Source organism: Pithys albifrons, chromosome 3 (genome assembly GCF_047495875.1).
Source record: "Pithys albifrons albifrons isolate INPA30051 chromosome 3, PitAlb_v1, whole genome shotgun sequence".
NCBI lineage: Eukaryota > Metazoa > Chordata > Aves > Passeriformes > Thamnophilidae > Pithys > Pithys albifrons.
The window spans coordinates 27,929,235-27,941,364 of record NC_092460.1 but is presented as its reverse complement, the minus strand read 5'-3'; the positions used below and the strand labels follow the sequence as shown (position 1 = coordinate 27,941,364).

Here is a 12,130-nt window from a genome sequence, read left to right as displayed (position 1 = left end):
ACCTTATCCTACACGGATGAGTCTAATTTTGATCTTTGGCCTCCAGCTTCATCAAAGCTAAACTCTGAAATCCTGAAATGTCACAACTGACACCCACACACCAAATAATGGATAGCTACAGATGCTACACACCTGCCTCAAGAGATAACAACTCAAGTCGACATAAAGTTGGTAGTTTATTTTTCCTCTCAAATTCCTCCCTTTGTGGGCCTCTCTGAATTGCCTGGAGAGCCCTGGGCACAGAAGACACCCTACAGGACATGTGCTGTAGCAAACACATGGCCAGTTCTATGTGTCATCCCTCTGTTCACACATGGATCAGTAGCCTGTGACATGTGCTACCCATGCAGCACATCTTGCATCTGTTCACAAGCAGCCACTGGTGAGGAATCTTCTATTCTTCCTGGTCCCATTCCTCAGATACCACAATCCTCCAAAGCAGCCACAGTCAGCCTTCAGTGACAAGCTCCTGCTCTTGCCTCTGCCTTCTCCTTCCTGCTCCTGCTTCTCTTCTGCAACAGTTTTTCTGCTGTTTCTCCACTGCTTTGCCCTTTTCAGTTGCAGTTGCATTAAATAAATGGATTTGACAGCTCCACTCTGAAGACAGAGGTAAGATTATTTGGTGAATTCACCTGGAATTTGGTTCAGAAACTGGGAGCATTTGCAAGCACATATATATACCACCAAAAATGTGTGGATCTTCCACTGTATCTGCCTTCTTTACTTACTAAGAACATCACACAGGTCTAGAATCTGCAGGCAAATGGACCTGTTGTGAGATCACCATTATGGCCCTTTCTCTGTTCCCTCTTGTGGTCACTGCTGTGTCTATTTGGACTGTCTTTTCTCCAACATATTTTGGAATGTTACTTGTAGATAGTCTCTGTCGTCAAAGTCAGTGAATATGGGAACTCTGGATGCCTCCCCTAGTGCCATGTGTAGCTGCCAGATGGCCCAGGGAATTCATAAGGACTCACATTTTGACAGTCCCACCAGGTAGGTAACAGTGAGGGCTAGTGAGCTGCTGCAGTGGGTACTATGTCTGTTTAAGTCCAAACAGCCTTCTTGCCTCTCACCAGCACCCCATTAGTCTGCATTCAGGGTTCTGGATTCTTGCAAAAACCTTGTGAGATCCCAGGCCCTGGAATTGTCTTTGGAGGTGTCCTATACTACTTCAAAGCACAGAGCAAGATAAATGGGGAGGTCTCCCTTGCACAATTCCTTACTCAAAAATCAGGTTGTTTGATTAGAAACCACACAGCCTTTCCATGTTTTAGGTTATACATGTGACTTAGGTTACCCGGTAACATGAAGGTTTCTGACAAGAATGTGGTTGTTCCCTGTGTGACATGTGTCAGCATGACTAGTAGTACATTGTGGGATTGGGGAAAAAATGATCCCTCAGAAGCACTGTGCTCTAAACTAAGCTCTGTGGCTCATTTCAAATAGTTGTGGTTAGAAAATGACCGTGAAGGCCTTTCTTTGGTAGTAAGAACATGGTAATTTCAGCTCTCTCAAAATACAAGATTGTTAAGAGAGGTGGGTGGGAAAATCTGTGTGGCCAGACTGAAGCTACATTTGCTAAGTACAAAAGGGAAGGAAATAACTTTGGATTTCAAATACTCCCTGTGCTTTCACGCTTTGTCTTGGCTGTTTTGATCATGAGCTCTTCAGTGCAACAAATGTTGCTTACTCTTTGTATTTGCACAGTATCCAATATATCGGCACTCCAACTTGCTGAGGGTATTCTGCCCCTTAACAAAGGAACAGTAAAGAACAAATAACACCACTAGAGAACTAAGCAAATCACGAGCATGAGACTTCTTTAAAAAAAGGCTGCCTCCATCCTGCCCCTTCACTGGAGGATGTGCTAACCCCACAATGACAAATAATGACTGTCAAGCACAATGGCACAGAGTGGATAGTACGGTCCTCCCAGCTGGCCACCCCTCTGTGCTTTTGCAGGATGTCTTGTACAACACATCAGCCTCTCTAATGCTATTTATTTCAGACACAAAAAATGCCATTTTATACCACCTAGAAGAATCTTTATGGCCATATTCTGAGTCCTATGTGTTGCTTGTATTCAGCTAAGCAAGGAAGTTCTCAGTTATAGTAAATCTGGCCTCTCACCAGGAGTGCTACTGATGAAAACTTAGTAAGGTTACTACCTCATGACTGTTCAGCAGCTTTTCCTCATGGCAATCACATAACACAAACGATCATTCCCAAAAATTGCTTGACTGTGGGCCATAGCAGTGAAAGAGTCATGGGCAAAAGGGATGCAGAAACTGAGCTCATACATGGAAACCTCTGCTAGTCCAGGTAAGACACAAAGCTGAGGCAGCAGGAGCAGGGAGGCTGTCACTCCTGCCCATGACACTGCACTAGAGACAGGGTGCTTCAGAGGCAGCACAACTGCAGGAAGTCATGAGCATCCCCAACCCTACAATCCTTTTGCTCCCCAGAAGTTAAACTGAACCCTTACTGAACCCTTACTTACTTTCCTGCCAAGTTCTTGCCATCTGTGAGGTGACCCTACATATGCACTAATGCCCCAGATCCCCTGGCAGCTGCAGCAATAGAAGCTCCAAGTTATTTGTGGGAAACACTCCTTGTAGCTGTGGCTCAAGCAGATAACCAGAGCTGAAGGCTGGTGGTCCAGCCGTGGCACTGACACACAGAATGTGAATGACAGGCGGTAATAAGAGCTCGCTGGTACATGAGCTGGACAGGGAAGATAAAAGCCATCTCCTTTAGCAGCTGGGGGAAGCAGAACACACAAAATTCTTTGTGCTGGGATTTACACGTTCTCATCCTAAGTGAAATACTAATGAACGAGACAAGGCAACAGCGACATTTTTGACAGGTAATTCACATGTCACTGTAAAATGCTTCAGTCAGGTGAGAGATGAAATTTCATGTAAAGCACTGTATGTGCCACAGAAACTGCTGTTTGACATGCAGTCAAACCTCTGTCCTGACTCCTTATCAGGGAGCCTCCCTTCTCCTTGGGTTGGTTTTCACAGTGCCTGTCCTGTTAATGGGCTGATAATCAACAGGGGTTTGAGCACCAGAGCTATTAAGTACCTCAGGGCTATCTTGTTCTTTTCCTTCTTATATATTACAGAAGAATATTAAACATTACACTGAATGTCCCTTCTATTTAGATTGGAAGTTTTCTTAGGACAGAGATGAACTTATTTGCTATATAAATGTCTAAGATTCAGGTCCTGTCATCCTTGTTGCAGGGGCAGACACAATCAGAAGAGGGATGGCAGGGAAAGGTCATGTCACTGTTGGTCAAGGCCTAATTCTGTGTGGATTATGCATCAGAGGCCTTTGCTGTAGCTGTTTTTAAGCATGATTATACCAAGCAGAGCCATAGGCCTCTGCTGTGAGGAATTAATATTTTTATAGGTAAGTGTCCCTTTTCTTTCCGATCAGCCCAGCTGTCTGAGTGACTGCAATGTCTCTGCAGTTTCTAAAACTCACCTCCAGGGGAGACCAGAACTGCTTGTGAGTGAACCAATTTAAACCCAAACAGGCTCAAATCACCCATACCAAATCTGTTTGAATTTTCCCTGACGATAGTGTGCCCCTGAACCATGTCAGAAGCCACATCCCTCACCCACAGACCCGACTCAACTTCCACAGGATGTACTGCAAGTGAAGGTGAGCCTTCCTGGTGCTGGGGCACAAACAGTCCCTCTTGCAGGAGCTTCATCTAAACATCCTCATCCGTAGTATTAGGGTGAGGTGTCTGACTAGAAGCTGAAGGAGACATCACCAACTGGAAGACAAGGGAAATAAAAAAAGCCAGAAATTAAAATGATCTGGGCATTAAGTCTACCTCTGAGACCCTCCTCTCTACAGATCATTTGTCTTGTGATTTGGAAAACACTTCTTTTGCATCTGACGGAATGACACTTGTTTTTTCCCTTCCCCCCACAAGACAGAAATTACTCACAAATTGTGCTGTCAGATGTACAAGGTAAATAAACCCTAAACCTGATTCTACTCTCCTTTTATTTCTTAAAAAATATGGACATTTCAAGTATTACTTATAACGTAGTAGATAAAAAGAGAAACAAAAAGGTATGAATTTTAAGATGTCCTTTGAAACCACGCAGCTTTCAAATAAATCTAAATCTCTGCCTTTAAAGTATTTCTAGTAGCTTCTTGTGGCAACTAATGTCTTTGGAAGGAGTGCTGTTTATTTAATTATCATCACTTTCTTTTATTATAGGGTTATGGGATAAAAAAATCTCACAAGTGAAACAACATTATCTTTACTTTCTCTCTGCCCTACTAGTTTTCACTATTTTCAAGGAACATCAAACAAACAAATAAAATGAAGTCTGATCCTAAAGTGGAATGTGTAGCGTTAACTATTTAAATTATACCACAATCCAGTGAAATTATTAAAGAATAAACTGAATTCCCTCCCAACACAGTAATGACAAAAGCCTTTTGGAGAGAGCAACTTTGCAGTAAACTCCTTCTGTGCACGGATTAAACGCCTCAGCAGCATGCAGCTCTTGAGAACACTTTATTGCTCTGTGCATACATGCATAGAATATAAATTATTGCTTAATTATGTACTGTTCCAGCAGAAGCAGCTTGCAGCATCACCAATAGGTTGCAGAATAGTAAGGGGTTTACTGGAAAATTGCCCTTAGGAAAAAAGCCAAGATGAAGGATAAGTCTGACGGGGTGATGGAGATTCAGTGAGGTGTCTTTGTGAGACAATATACCCACCTGGGTTGGGATTTAATGCATTTTTATGTCATACCAGGGGACACAGTAAACTGCAGGATCTGCTGTGGTGCTATGACACTGCATTATAGTCAGTCTCAGAATGTAGTTTGCATTTGGCCTTTGGCCTCCTGCCGCACAATGTACCAGCAGCACCCACACCATGCAGAGCTCTGTGCCTGCAGTGTGTGACCTCAGCAGCACTGCCTGTCTATTGTCTGCCGCTGCACAGGCCACGTGTTATGGCACCAGAGGATTGTGTGTCCTCAGCCATGACTGCAAATACTGGGTGCCATCCTTAGGCTCGTGTAAACCAGTATCATATGAGGAACAATGTTACCACAGCTGAAAGCTGAGCTCCAGTTTGCTCTGCTGATACAACGGACGGTCAGTCCATATTGCACACTGCAGATTTGCATGTGGTGACATCCCTGTGACCGTATCCCTCAGGGCAGGAGATTGCAGCGCTGGGCACTGCAGCAGCCAGGGAGCTCCAGCTATGAGCAAGCACCCTCTGAAGTTGTGAGTTGGCACTACAGCAAAAGCAATACTATTTAGCTAAAGTGACATGATTTTGATAAAATGGACTAGGGAGAAAAGAAAGCTTTCAGATCAAGGCCTGAGTGAATAACCCTCTGATTACTTCAGCAATGCTAAGTCCTATCACACACCCAAAATAACCTAGAAATAATAAAGTGGGTTGACTACAGCCATTAAGCAAATATAATAGCTCAGGAACTTGCAGCCACAACATAGGAGGCAGCAAAAATTGTGCCAGTTGTAGTAGTGGAATATGATTCTGTATTTTACTGGGAGCAGAAGCAAAAGAAAGAATCTCTAAATGTCAAAACGAAGAAACATCCTAATAAAAGGTTAGTGATATTATTCCATCCATGTGCTGGCAAGCACCATGCTTGGCAACACACAATGGCTGTTGGCAGGTTTCTTTCATCCCTTGCAGTATGAACGTCACAGGATGACCCAGGCACAGGCCAAAAGATTAAAGAGAAAGTGACACTGGAGATCTGAGCAAGCTCAAATGACTCCATCAGATCTCAGATTTGCCAGATGACAAGACACGTAAGTTTAGTATCTACCCAGCTGTAGCTCAGGCAGGTGCTTCCCAGCCAAGGCATTTTTCAGAGCTGAAGGGAAACTCGTGGAATCAGCTTGGGTTTGCCTTGTTGCAGGACATACTATGTAGCATAAGGAATCTGTGGACCACATTGCATTTGGTCTTCTAGCAATGAGGTCATTCTGCCTCTCTCCATATAAGACCTTTTTCTGCCAGTCAAAAAATTGAACCTCTCTCACAAGGAACCTCAGAAGGAGCCACAGAGGATTTGTGGAATCTTTCTTTTTTAAGAAACATTAAATTGCTAAAAAGTCTACAGACAGATGTTCTTCATGACAAGTGAGACTGGAGAACAGATACAGCACAAATAAATTCAGTGCAGCCTTCTTCCACATTGCCTAGTGTGTGACACTAAAAATACTCCTAGAGGGAATATTTCAGGGCTTCATAATCTCTTGTTGCAGTTTTAGTTAAATGGGAAAGTTTTTTAGTGAATTTTTTTTTACATCACCACATAATTCAGAGCATGGGGGACTGCCCACACTCCCTATCCCCCATCCAAGCTGGATTGGGAAACTCAGGAGCTAAAAGCAGGCATGCACTGGAAGTCTCTCTTTGGTACCCTGTTTTCACTCTCTGGAGCATCACGGACCTTTGGACCCTCTTCCCAGGGATTGTCCTGCCTCAGCTGCAGCATCTTCTATCTTAACCACAGCCATTTTCTTACAGTAGTCAAAGTGCCCTGGCCCCAGCTGAGCTGTCCTGGCATGACCAGCCATGGCCAACACCCTGGGGATTTCCCTTTTGGGAGCTGCACAAAGCGCCACTGGCCTGAGCCTGCCCAGCCCCAGCACCGTGGGGTCATCCCAGCCCCACCATTGGCACTCCACACTGTTTGCCATGCTGGAACCCACACTGCCGACTCGGTGGCACGGGACTCTCCTTCGGGAGAAATACCCATCCAGGTTTTGTTTTAACCTAGTAGGGAGGGGAGTACCTAGGTACTGCTTTCTGCTATTATTGGAGATTTCTGCTATTATTGGAGGGGGTTTTTTCTATCTCTTTTTAGTAAAATTGTTATTTTTCCTTCTTCATTCAGTCTCCTTGTAATTTTTTACCTTGCCTATTTGGGGGAAGGGAAATAAAAGAAAAAGGAGGGTTCATCTCATTAGAGGTCTCACCTCCTGAACACACTGTCATTAAACCAAGGCATCTCTGTGTGCCCTGGAAGAGCCAGGATGGCCAGAATGAGGAAGGCCACATTCATCTGGTTTCTACCAGATCCAGATGCTTTTTAAGTGAAATTTCCAATGTCCAGTTGGACCCTGTCCAGATTAGACCAAGCAAGCATAGCAGTGATTTGTCTAAGGGGAATGTTGTTTTTCTAAGTGGACAACTTGAGGAGCCAAGAAGGTAAATCTAAACCTTGCCTCAGCCTCTGCATTTAACAAAAAGATCTGCCACACACAGAAATTTGCTCCCCATTCCCTTCATAATGATTTCTTTCTGTCTAGCAAATCATGCCAGTATTATTCTTCCTTCTGTTGCATGTGCAGTTTTCTTTCCTCTTTGATGGCAGGCATACAAACAGCTCAGCAAACTTTTCTTTAAATAAAAATAAATAATAAATGCCAGTTTTGTTTTCATTGTATTCCTTTGGCCTTGATGCATCTTGCCATTGGAATTCAGAAGCCAGAAACAGATCAAAGACCTGGTGACATTATTAAAGGCTACGGAACAACCACTGAATTTTAAAATACACAGAACTTGTTTTCCAGGGCTGTGGGTGGGAAAGTCTTTTGTATTTCTATGGAACCTGTCTCTCCTACTTTGCTTCTACTTTATTTCACCTTCTGTCAGCCCCCCAAAGACCTACCGACATCCCTCAGAAGCAAACTAGGTTGCATGCCCTTCACAGTCCATTCTAGGCTGTCTGTTCTTGTAACTCTGGAAGGTACTGATGGTTCTGCCAGTATCTCCCATCCAGGTGAGTGAGAAATTATAAGTCCTTATTGCTGACTTAAAATTAACACACAGAGGAATTTGAACAGTTCTTCTTGCTGAAAAGCCAGACTGAGCTGACTCCTTAATTTACTGTACACCAAATTCAGGGAGACAGATTTGAGCTAAGACTGAAAAACAGTGAATTTATAGGTGCATATACATTACTCTCCCTGTCTTTTGCTCCAGCCTGTAAGATTCTGCACCTCATTAAAGAAACCTTTCCTCTCCTTCTCCTAAGTGCAAGTGCTCCTCCATGATCAGGTACAAGGCTGGCAGAATTGCTTGTGTTGGTATTTCTTCCCTCACAGCTTGCAAGTGCACATCTAGGAGCATCAGAAACAAGGCACAGGAGACAAAAAAAAGCAATCCACATTTGAAGGTTGCCTTTGAAGTCAGCTGATAATGTTTCCATGGAGATCAAATGCTATGAAGTTGACAATGAATTCTCTTGTTGAGCCTTTCCTTCCAGGGAAAAAAAAGCACAACAATACCGCTAAATGACTACACCCTGCAGTACAGTTGTGTTATTGACTTGAAAAAACATTTCTATATCTTATGCCCATTTTCTTATTAAGATGCTAACTCTTAGGTCTCAACATTTCAATGCTAGGTCTGCCAGTATTGACCTAGAGAATCAACTATATTCCTGAGGTATTGGGAAAATAATATTCTGTGAGAAGGACATAACTCTGCATTTGAACTTATGCTGTAGGAGATGCAAAAATGGGAGTTATGATTCCCCTTGAGAAGTATTATAACAGGAAATTATAAAAGCGCATTTCAGTGGCTGATATGCAGTGACACACAGATATCTGTACTGTGAGAGTAGGCGACCTTTTGTATTTCCAGAGAGTCACCTATTTCCTTTCCAATATGAGTGTCAGCATTAATAAATAAATGCAAAATGTGTTGTCAGTGCACCAAAGAGCAGAGAGAAGTACTAGAAGGAAAGATGTAACATGCTCCCCCAGCTTTGCCTTTAAAGCATAACATATTGTGAGCCTTGTCATGCCATCAGCTAAGCAACTTCTTTCTAGCTTGAAAACACTAAACAGGCCACCTTGGCATCATGTTAACCCCAAAAGATGGCAACGGGAATGTATAACTGCATGGATGATTTCCCAAATATTTATTTTTTGAGCAAAAATAGGAAATTAACTAACATTCACAAGGAAAGTTTCTCAAAGCTAATTACTAATGGTTAGCTGCTCTGGATGAAGCAGCACCTCTAGTCCAACCCACATATGAGAATAGGATGTGGATATGTACAGTGAACCTGTGTTCACACATGTGTGTCTGGACATGTCTCCATCAGTGTCCCTGTTTTGACATACATAAGAAAAGAAAGACCAATCCTTATACCCCCGAAACCTGGCCTAAAATGGGACCAAGAAACACGACCTGCAACCAGGTCTGGGAAAGACACCACAAACTGTGCAGGGAAGAGATGTTTTAATAGAATCATAGAACTGTTTAGGCTGGAAAAGACCTCGAAGATCATTGAGTCCAACTGTTAACGCAGCACTGCCAAATCCAACACTAAACCATGTCCTCAAATGCCACATCTAACGTCTTGCAAATACCTCCAGGGATGGTGGCTCCGCCACTTGTCTGGGCAGCCTGTCCCAGAGATTGGCCATCCTTTCAGGGAAGAAGTTTTTCATAATATCTAATCCAAAGCTCTTCTGGCTCAATTTGAGGCCATTTCCTCTTGTTCTATTGCTTGTTACCTGGGAGAGGAGCTTCCTTTTCTCGAAGGTTAACAACCCCAGCTCCCTCACACACTCTCCATAAAGATGGACAGGCAAATCCTCAAAGTGGTGAAAAAGGACATTTTTAGAAACAGGTTGAACTCTTATTTCCTGAATATGCAAGCCTTTGGTCTTGTTACAGTACTACCTGATGGGCACAAGGGCACAAAGCCTGCATGACTGCTCCAAGCTCTTCATAAAGATGCTCCTCAGCTCCTTTTCTGCCTTCCACAACACCCTCATAATGTGTTTAAGGGTTTCAAACAATAAAGAGCCTTAGAGAGGTTTAAACATTTAAAGCCCATTAACACTCTACATTAACTCAAGTTTGTTCCAACTAGAGGCCTTAAATCACTTTAGAGCATAATGCAAAATTTAAACAAAAGCCTAAGTAGGAGTCAGAGCCCACACGTGTGTGGTGGGGGAGGCACAGCAGAGGGGATTGACCTTGGGGCACTGAGGCTTGTCTCAAAGACTTTCATAACCCATTTATGGCACCTCCATGCAAACCAGCCTTTGTCTCCATCTGGAGGTCAATCCACATAAATAAGTTCTTACAGTGGTCTATAAGACATTCTGCCAAATTCTTAAGCCCCTCTGCAGTCTTCACTAACTTCAGACCTCCCACAGGATTAAAGTATGATTGGCATCTCATTCTTTTTCCAGCATGTCAACTTTTTTTGATTTTTTTAAAGTCTTCAAAGTAGCCCAAAGTATTGTGCCTATGTAAAAACTATGGTTATGCCAAGCTTCACAGCTCAGATTCCAGTGACTTATTGTAGACCTCAGTTTTTGTGAGTATCATGTGCTGCTGTTTAAGATCTATATGCAGAAACTTGTGCACACAAATGTGCATTTACACTTGCCTTTCTGTAGGGAAAAAATATTCTATGCAAACTTTCTAAAACTATTCCTGTTTGGAAAGAAGCACAAGAAACTTGACTTTCAAAGAAAAGAAAACAATAAATATGATCAAAGGAAATACCTTCCATCTTCAGTGTTGTGGTTGATCATTCCACCATAAGTGAACATTCTGAAGAATGGGTAGACACCTTGATTAAATCAGAAACAGAAATCCCAGGTGCCCTGTGAGACCTACCGTATTTCCCCATGAACTCCAAAGAATGGTTGGCTCATACTTTCTCTCTTTATCTTTGCTTCCTTGTGGCAGCTGCTATGAAGGTACTTTGTAACTGCCTAGGAGATGTCAGTCACAGAGTTTTCCCTTACACTTGCTGTATCAAATTGCTCCATTTTTGTTTCTTAAATTATTCAGCAGTAGAATGATAATTCCGAGATGGCAGGACCACAGTGATGTAGAATAAACACTCTTATTTTCTACCATAATGTGCTATTTTCAAAGTACAGTGAGTTAAATTTGGGACTCAAATGACTCAACAGCTGGTAACAATCCATGGCTGCACATACACAGATGCCTCAGTTGTCATCTACTAACATATGCACAGCACAGGCGGAGGAAGCACAGCACAGAGGCTCGAAGGTTTGGAAGACAAGACTCTCTGTGGAGGTGGGGAGTGAGAGAGGATACAGACGTGTGCGGCGCATCTCCACTGACAGCTGTGCTGCACGGGCTCACGAGCCCTGCTTTGGAGCCCCACATTCTGACAGGGTTTGCATCCCTCAGCATCAGCCTGGCCATCAGCCTCTGGACACAGCGAGTGCTGCTGTGGCAGCTGCTGGGCTCTGGCAAGCATTGACACAAAGCCCTGAGTTTGTCCCTGTCTCCCCCGGTGCCTTGGGACAGCCCTGCGAGAAGAGTGGCATGGCTGGGGCAAGAGAAGGTGACCTGGTGTAAACGGTCAGTCCATCCTCTGGCTGCGAGGATAATAAAGCATTTTGATGGCTTACCCCTGCACTGAGGGAAGGAATATTTTGGAAATATTTCTGAGAAGGAGAAGGCTGGAAATTACTTATAAAAGGCTGTTTCTCCCTCAATTAAACCATAAAAGAAGAATGCGCTCATACATGCGTTAATGGGTTTTTCTTTATTTCTTTAACCAACATCTTTTTTTGTGTATCTGAAATAAAGCATTGCACCAACGCACCTGTGTAACTTTATTTTTTCTTCCCTCTCACACATCTTTCATGCCTGCTTATCTCTGCTGCAGCATCCAGCACTGGAAAGAATAGGTATTCACCTCTGCTTTGGGAAAAGATTTGAAGCTTTTCTATCCCTGACCTAAGTCCTCTGAGTATGGATGGGCTAAAAAAGAGCAATGTCTCTGCCAAACTCTTAGGAGGGTCAGGAGAAACCCAAATCAGTGGCAGAAGTGAAGCTGGCAAATGGCACTCAAATCCCCCAGACTGGCAGATCATCATTGGAGGGGAAGGAGGAGGAGAGAAGGAAAGAAATGCCTGATGTCTCAGCAATGCTAGGACAAAAAAATCAGAAAGGAAAAACTCCATACCACTAATGTACGTGTACAGCAAGACTTTCGGGCCTTTCAGTGCAAGTTGGAAAGAGAATTTCAGACTCCAAAGCAAGGCCCCAAGCCCAGTGCTTCATGCAAAAATGTTACCA

At 43.3% G+C, this 12,130-nt stretch overlaps 1 protein-coding gene across 3 annotated transcripts in view; it reads right to left on the bottom strand.

The window, feature by feature from the left end:
• The window catches only part of TMEM178B (transmembrane protein 178B), a 231,101-nt gene that overhangs the window by 13,589 nt on the left and 205,382 nt on the right, over positions 1–12,130 (bottom strand). The window lies entirely within an intron of this gene.